The sequence below is a fragment of the Stigmatopora argus genome, chromosome 14 (assembly GCF_051989625.1).
Source record: "Stigmatopora argus isolate UIUO_Sarg chromosome 14, RoL_Sarg_1.0, whole genome shotgun sequence".
Lineage (NCBI taxonomy): Eukaryota > Metazoa > Chordata > Actinopteri > Syngnathiformes > Syngnathidae > Stigmatopora > Stigmatopora argus.
This window is the reverse complement of record NC_135400.1, coordinates 16,617,875-16,626,863: the sequence shown is the minus strand read 5'-3', so window position 1 is coordinate 16,626,863 and position 8,989 is coordinate 16,617,875. Positions and strand designations below refer to the sequence as shown.

The window sequence follows — 8,989 nt, the reverse complement described above, 5'->3', positions numbered from 1 at the left end:
TCATAAAAGGGAATGCGTCGTTTAAATCAGGGGTGTCAGACTCGCGGGCTGCTTTAACGTCAACTTGATTTCACGTGGGCCGGACCATTTTAGATGTAATATTTAGATTTTTTTTTTTAATAAATGGATTAAAAGAACTGGATTAAAATCCCTGAATATTCAGTTTTTTTATAGATCTAAAACAATGTTTATTTTAGCTTTTTTATATACATATTTTTAGATTGTACAAAATTATTTTTGAACTAAAAACACAGAAAAAATGGATTCAAAAATGACAATTATTGATTTAAAAGGGGGGAAATCAGGACATTGAATACACATCATATTTAGATTTTTTTCATAAATAGATTAAAAAAACTGGATTAGAATCCCTGAATATTCAGTTTTTTATAGATCTAAAACAATGTTAATTGTAGCTTTTTTTATATATATTTTTTTAGATCTTACAAAATGATTTTTGAACTAAAAACACAGAAAAAAATGGATTAAAAAATGACAATTCTTGATTTAAAAGGGGGAAAATCAGGACATCTAATATACATCTATACTCTTCATTTGAATTTGATCCTAAAACAGAAAGTCGGCACTCATGATTTACTTTCCTGGGCCACACAAAATGATGCAGCGGGCCAGATTTGGCCCCCGGGCCGCCACTTTGACGCATGTGGTTTAAATGGTCCTGTCGATCTTTTCGAACGCTGCCTAAAAATAACGAATTGAGGTGATATGGACCAGTGAAGCCGTGATATTTTTTCATTCTTTTTCTGAATCGGTTTATCCTCAATGGGGTCGGAGGGGGTGCCGGAGCCTATCCGAGCTGAAAACCAGAGTACCCGGAGAAAACCCACACAAACATGCAGACTCCAAACAAGTGGACCGACCTGGATTTGATGAAGCCATGATAATGGCTGCAATTTCAATGGTTCATAGTTTGTTTTAAAAGTGTTTTATTTCATTTTGATTTGACAAGATACACGTGGCCACACTATCATGCAAAAATCATAGACAACAATAATAATAATCTCATTTATAACCATGCCTACCAAGTCGCTTGTTAGGGAATATTTGTTTATCTCTGACAATTGGGAATGACTGTGCAATTTCATGGAAGACAGACATTAAAAGGAGGTGGCAAATTAGCGCTGGAGATCCAGAAGTCCTCGCTGACCCGCTGTCAGTGGTATTTGGATCGAGGACACATTTAGAAGATTGCAAAAAGTGACCTCGGTGCGGCTGTATCGCAATCCTTCCCTGCGGTTGGCGTCCGCCGTCCAAGTTGAAAACGGCAGGGGGGAGGTGGTTTGGGAAAACGTCTTTGACATCCTTTGGCGAGTCGGTGAGTGGGCGTTACGGGTAGTAGATGTGTTCTGGAAAATGTCCACGGCTCCCCTATGGTTCCTTCTAATGCATGACTGCAACTAATCCGGAGTGCAGAGGCTGAGTTCTTGTTGGTCCCGGTCCAGGATGTGATGAGAAACAGGCTCCAAACTTGCCTGTCTGCGACTTTCCCCTTTGTCTTCCGACCACCTTTTGCACAAGCCTCACATTAGTGGTGTTGCACATAGCGAAATGGCATCAAGAGGCACAATCAGGGATGTTTCGATTGGATTGGATAACTTTATTCATCCAACATTCGGGAAATGTCATTGTGCCAGTAGCAAGAAAAGGCATAGTTATAAGTTAGACAATACAACAGTTCCGATTGGTAGATTTTTGCACGCCACTGGAGTCCGGATCGGCCCATTTTGTGGATCTCTTGAACTCTTGATTGGGACTTTCAAGACTTTTAGGCTCTTTTTGTTCTGCTAAGTTTCTTTCAGTAGCGTAAATAACAATGTATACAGTGGTACCTTGAGATACGCGCTTAATTCGTTCCGGGACTGAGCTCGTATGTCGACTTTTTGCACGGCAACGCGCTCGTAACATTAAATAAAGAAATTGAAATGAACTTGGATGACGATGCAGACACATTCAAAAATAAGTTGAATCTAAACTTACACTAAACTTCATTGTAATTTGTTTTGAATTTTGATACCTTTCTTAGCTCTATTTGCCCTGCCTCCACCCTGACTTTCAGATGCAAGCTATCGAGGGTTCTTTGCTTTTGTATTCCCTTCAAAATATTCCCAAAATAATGCACACAATTGTCGTCACAATAGGATAACGCATGACCACTTGCCAACGAGAAGTAGTATATACTCCTCTCGTATTAGCGATCGCTCCGCCATTCGCACTGACTAACGGGAAAAAAAAAAATTCACTCGCATCTCAAATTGCTCGTATGTCGAGGTACCACTGTAGTATATAAAATGTACTGTATACGTATTCAGGATTATTTTCATTTCAGTGGAAAATAATGTAAAGAGATGAATTTGATTCTTGTATGTAATTTTCTTGATTTTTAGACTGTCTCTGGATATTTTCTCTGTTGTGCAAACTTTGTTTCACGAGTGTAAATACAAAGAGTATAGTAGGGTACATGTATTTTTTGCAATTTAATTCAGATAAATGCTTTCTTTTTTTTCTTTTTTTAAATACTGATCTTTTCCAATGGTACGTCTCCAGTTACGACGCAACAAAGGTCTGCGTGAGCATTCTTCCCATCTTAGCCCAGCTTGTCCCTTCTTGCCCTCCAGCGAGCGAAAGCCAGCGTTTAGGAATCAACATCGGAGGTGCACGAGAGACAGCTGACACCCAAAGGAGCGGGCGTCGACGTAAACGTGACAGCCGGGTGAATGATCCCGTCCGCCGTTTGGCATCCAGGTCGGTCGGCGTCGACCCCGCAGACGCAGACGCAGACGCCGACCGACCTGGATGAGTCAACGGGAAAGCATCTGATTCCGTTTCCAGATGTTTCAAGGTCTCACGCAATAACCTTTCGCTGAAATATCAACATCATCAGGAAGAACGCACGCCTATTTTCCCTCTTGGACGGAGACAAAAGGATTCAAATATGACAGATTAGAGGGCGAACGCGGTACTTTTTAAAAGTAAAATTGGTTTGATGTGGGAATGAGAAACAAGTGGAATGAGTACCTGTCAACCTCGGTTTAAGATTTAAGATTTACCTTCTCCAGGGGCGGATCTAGAAAAATATTAATGGGGTGGAAGGAACTTTTTGAGGGGTGGCAAATAGTAGATTATCGATTATGTGTGGACAATTATAGGAAAATCTGCGAGGATTTTTTTCAGAGTTGTTTTCCCTGTGTTGACTCTAAAATTTATCGTATCTGTTAAAAAGATTGAAAATCCTGTAAATGCAAACTGTACGCCACATGTGTCAAAGTGGCGGCCCGGGGGCCAAATCTGGCCCGCCGCATCATTTTGTGTGGCCCGGGAAAGTAAATCATGAGTGCCGACTTTGTGTTTTAGGATGAAATTAAAATGAAGAGTATAGATGTACTATATTAAATTTCCTGATTTTCCCCCTTTTAAATCAATATTTGTCATTTTTTAATCCATTTTTTCTGTTTTTAGTTCAAAAATCATTTTGTAAAATCTAAAAATATATTTTTTTTAAAAGCTAAAAATAAACATTGTTTTAGATCTATAAAAACTGAATATTCAGGGATTTTAATCCAGTTCTTTTAATCCATTTATTTAAAAAAATCTAAATATTATATCTAAAATGGTCCGGCCCACGTGAAATCAAGTTGACGTTAAAGCAGCCCGCGAACCAGCCCGAGTCTGACACCCTTGCTGTACGATTTGGCAGATAAGATTTACGGTAAGCAAGAACATTGTCAATCAAACCTGTAGTTCATTTTTACTGGAATAGCTGGCATTAAATCATGTTTAAACACCATTTTAATAAATGGATTAAAAGAACTGGATTAAAAGCCCTGAATATTCAGTTTTTATAGATCTAAAACAACGTTTATTTTAGCTATTTTTATATATTTTTAGATTTTACAAAATAATTTTTGAACTAAAAACATGGAGAAAATTGATTAAAAAATTACAATTGATTTAAAAGTGGGAAAATCAGGAAATTAAATCCTAATCCTAAAACAGAAAGTTGGCACTCATGATTTACTTACTCGGGCCGCACAAAATGATGCGGCGGGCCACATTTGGCCCGCGGGCCGCCACTTTGACACCTGTGATTTATGAAATAACATGGACGCCATTGGAAAGCTAGGAAGCTTATCGATGCGTTTCCCGAGAGTCTTATCGAAGTAAAACATTGCCGTTTAGAGCGACGGTTGAAATCGTTCATTAAAATCAATCGTCAAAATCGAGCGGATATCCGTAGCAGTAAAAAAAACCAAATTAAAAAGTCTTAGATATCTGATGGGGTTTCGCTAGCGCAGGTGTGGCTAAGGAGGGATCGCTAAGTCGGTGATTCACGGGAGGTGACAAGTCTTCGGCCATATTGTTGGCTGATAATGAGATCAACATGTGGGTCGCGCCCAGGCTTTAATAGTTATTGGGGAGCGTTTTCTGCGCTTGCTTTTCCTGGTGGCTCCTTTTCACGCCTGCTGCACGCCATTTGTCTGCTGTTTTATGGCTGCTAGGCTCCTCCGGGGAGGCCGTCGGAGGGGAAACGGGGGGGGCTGCGGTCTTGTAATAGCAGGCGAGGTATCTGGTCCAGACTTTTTGAAGGAAAGGCGGCGCGTGTTATCGGGCGAAAAGAAGAAGGACGACTTGAAGAGAGCCTCCAGCTGCTAAGCCGAGAGGTGCCGACAGCTGTCTGACAGATATTTTGGGAGCCTGGAGCATGCCTGGGATAATAATGGGCTTGATTGGGACATGTGTGGGTGGGTGTGTGGGTATGTTTGTGTGTTTGGAGGCGTTGGAATGGTAAATGTGCAACCGGATAGCATGGCGTGTACACATGCTCGCCACTGTCTGTGAAGCTTCAGTAGCAAATGATAACAAAGGAGGCAACAAGTTATTGTGTTGGGGAAATGAAGTTTATTTTTTATGATGTGAAACATGTTCACACTTAGGCAAAAGCTGTCGTGGAGGGGTATTTATAGATGTGTTTTGTTGTTGAGTTTGTGCAGTAATGATGTGGTGGAAATAAATTGTGGGTGATTGTGGGGAAAGTTGGGGGTGATAAGTTATAGGGGGCGGAGTTGGGAGGTTATGAGAATAAGATATTGAGAGGATTAAGTGTTTTTTATGAGGAGGAATGGTTACATTTTGTTTGAATGTTGTTGTGATAATGTGATTATAGCGAATGAATGAGGTTATTAAGTGTCATCCGATATGTCATTTTGATGTAAAGTTGACATTGGTTTAAAAGTAGGCTAGGCTTAACTTTGTTAAGATAGGTATAGGGCACTTAACGACATCTGTAATTAAGAATTAATTCATGTACATGACGGTGTCATGTCATGATTGTGATAGGCTAATGGCATTCATATCAATTGTTGTGTTAAAGTGGATTAAGTTGTGCTTTTGTTTAGATCTGTCGTATTTCTCCTGCTTTAATTGGAGTTATTTTGTATATTTTAGGGAATGAAGTTCAGTTGTCAGAAGAAATATCATTAAGTGAATGCGTTTGCATAAAGAATTGTTCATTCATATTTTGTCCAAATAAAATCGGTAATTTACAGCGACAAATGTTCACTTTTAACAACGTAAACTTGAAAAAACATTTTTTCTTTTAATTTTATTTGTAATATTTCTGACTGTATCATCATAGCTGTGCAAAAATAAACTACTGTACGCTCCCCACTTTAACGCGAACTTATTTTGCTTTTCACTCTTGCTTTCCAGGTTCCAGTAAGCCCGATTCCTATTGGCCCATGCATGTCGCCTTTGAAGCACCTGTACGTGCAGGTCGCATCCTTCTATAGAAACGTAATCCGGTGTACCACTGTAATTTCTCTCCCGCCAACGTCTGCGGGGGCTTTGATGATGACTTATTGAGTAGGCTCCTCTCTGGCGAGCCCAAAAACTCCGAGCCGCCGTTTAAATGGAGGCCCTCTAAACAGCCCTGTCTGAGGAATTTACAGCCGGGGCCTAGTCCAGGAGAGAGGGAGGGAGGGAGGGAGGTAAAGAGGGAGGTCGGGAGGTAGAGAGGGAGGGAGAGGCACACTGTAGCCTTGTCCCGGCGAAGCCAAGAGGGGAATGAACAGCTTGGGGCAAGGTGTGCACGTCCGTCAAAGTGTACGTTTTCGCCTCCACCTCTGCGTGTGTTCGCTTAAAGCACGGCGGTATTGGGTGTCCGTCCAAGATGAATGAGCGAGCGCTGCTAGCCAGGCTCTTCGGCTCTGAGGGATCTCTGTAATTTCATGTAATCGCTTCCATGTGGGCCCACTGCTAGCACGGCGGGGCTGAAAAGGTGCGCTTAGCTATTGTAGCCGTAAGCGCGCTACGAACAAAGAGGTGGCAAGCATAGAACTGATTTTTTTTTGGCATATTAGTTAACTCCGCGTATGAGGTTAGACTTAAAATGGCCTTAAAATCGTTGAATTTTGAGATTTCTCGAGTATAAGACGACCCCTGAATTTTTACCGACATGTTCGTGGTTTTAATAGGGCGAATCTATTTTAAAGGGAAATTTTAATAGAAATCATCGCACGTGGTATTTCTAGTTGTATGTTTTTTTTATTTTAAAGGAAAACTTTATTTTGGTGTTGTTTGTTTTACACCATTTTGTTTTTAAAGTCTTGAGAGGTAAGCATGCATTTGTGAGCAATTTAAGACGGTGCTAAATAAGAAGCTTTTCTGGAAAGTGTGTGATGAAGTTGCTTTGTTTTTGTGTTCAGGAGAAAATGTCCCAAGATTCCCTTCCCCTGTTGAAATATGATATAGCGCCCCCTGTCTGTTTAGAGCACTTATTACATCAAAAAACATGTCACTGAGGAGATTAATGACACTAGAAAAATTAATGTTGTGGAGGAAAGGTGTTTTAAAAACAAAAAAAGGTTTAATTTTTCAATATTTTTTATGACAAAAGCTATTTTTTTTACATAAAAATGCAAGTTAAAATATTACTAAAATTTTAATAAAAAAATAAGCATGATGACTAAGTGGAATTTCTTTTCAAGAATAAAATTTGTCATTTTTCAAGAAAGGGAACGTCCAAATTCGTAATTGTTTTTAAATCATAAATAAAAGGGAAAAGTAAAAAGAAAATTCTCAATAGAAAGTTAAATTCTATCAATTAGGTGGGAACATCATTTTTATCAACATTATGTCTTATTTTTTCAGTTTTTTAATTCTCTTTTAGATAAAAAAAAAAGGGAAACTGAAATTCCACCTTAAAATGTGTTAATTACCTCAGACGTCAATCTTCTCTTCCCAGGTCGGCTCCAAAATATGTTTCCTCGAATCTCCACGCCTGCAGCCGAAGGCCACACTCACATTTGTGGGGTCAAAGGTCAGGTTTCACAGGCCCTTACAAGCTTCGGCATGTCGTTGCTGAAAGTTGAGTGCAGACACGACACCTTATAAATTCATCATGTGCTTTGCAGGAAAGCCACCAATTTAAAATGAAATATTTTTTTTACACGACTTCAGGTTGTCACGTCCTGGAAGATGCATTGCACTGCACATTTAAGGACAATAGAGGGCAGTCTAGCTCAACTTGTCCGCTACGAACACACGGAAGTCACCACCGCCACTATTGTTTTGAATGGAATTACCGTAATGCTTGGATTAAGCGGGCAGACTATTTTGGGCGTCCGCACTTTTGACCACGAAAACGCGAACGCCCGATGGCTTGACCGTAGTTAATGCTTTGGCTACTTCTCGAATGACAAGTGGTGCATACAAAATCACTCTGATCGTCTTTCTCCCATACCTGCTGCTTTTCCTCCTGAAAGTGTCCTCTGTACCCCGTTTTCTTTTCCATGCTTTCCCATTCATTTGATTATCTGTACAGAAGAGCATTAATTTGCACACACCTGTTTGGGGCGGAGTGAGCAGACTACTTGAGTCATTTCATTGGACTAAATAATCCAACGTCAAAAACAACCAATAGGATGTCTCTAATAACGACCAACATTGTTGTTGTTTTTTAAATAAATAGCTTTACCGGCCCACGTCATATGACGAGTTGTGCTTCACTACTTATTTATGTTGTTGACTATTTATTATGTTGACTATTTATTATGTTGACTACTTATTTATTTATCTATTTATTTATCTATTTATTTATCTATTTATTTAGTTATTTATGTGTGTTTATTTATTTATTCATGTATTTGTTTCTTTTATTCATTCGTTTATTATTTAGTTTAATATTGTTTATTTATTTATTATTGTTTATTTATTTGTTTTTAGTATTTGTGTTTTAAATCTCATTATAATGACAATAAAAAGCATTCCATTCAAAAGCAGGCCAAATTGAGCACAGCTATTATCTCGCATTGTCATTTACATTCTATTTTAATGTTTTTATCCATAAAACATAATTGCTTGGATTGATTAACGATCAAAAGGCACTATATAACATACTTTCAAAGTACTACTCACTGACAGCAAAAAACTTTTTCCATAATTAAAGACGTGGGTAGTAGTTTCGCATGGTTGAATTCCAGAACTGATAAACATCAGAATTCTTTTTTTTCTTCTTCTTCTTTTGTGCGTGCAAATTAGGGCATCAAAGTTTGACATTTCAAGCATTTCCCAGGAAAAGGAGCATGTGAGGGCCTGTTCATGGCAGATTTCTTCAGAAGAGGGACCGTGAAGACGGGAAATAAGCCGCCGAGTGCATTTTACACCCACGGAACAATAAACTGTCTGATAATAAAATTGTCCACATTGTTTTGGTGGACTTTGCAGCAAAACCACTTCCTCAGAGCAAAACGCCGATAACAAAGATAGTCATCTTGTTGTTTGCGTGCAATGACAGCAAACACACCAAAAATGTTCTGCAATTTTTTCAGGTTGTTGTATGAAAATTCTAAAGCTAGTGGGATCAATTGCGGTGAAAAAAAGTAGATCTCGCTGCTGATTTTTCCAAGGCCGAGGGAAGAGACCACCCGCATGCATTCCATCAGGCTCGTCGAGGGGGGAGACCACTTTGCGG

The 8,989-nt window shown here is 39.3% G+C and overlaps 1 long non-coding RNA gene across 1 annotated transcript; it reads right to left on the bottom strand.

Annotated features, from left to right (window-relative positions):
• Positions 1-961: 961 nt before the first annotated feature.
• On the bottom strand, positions 962-7,837 carry LOC144088029 (uncharacterized). Its single transcript, XR_013304794.1, has 3 exons — positions 7,760-7,837; positions 7,236-7,377; positions 962-1,527 (listed from the first exon to the last, which is right to left on the bottom strand). It is a non-coding gene; the product is annotated as an uncharacterized LOC144088029 (long non-coding RNA).
• Between the last annotated feature and the right edge of the window lie 1,152 nt (positions 7,838-8,989).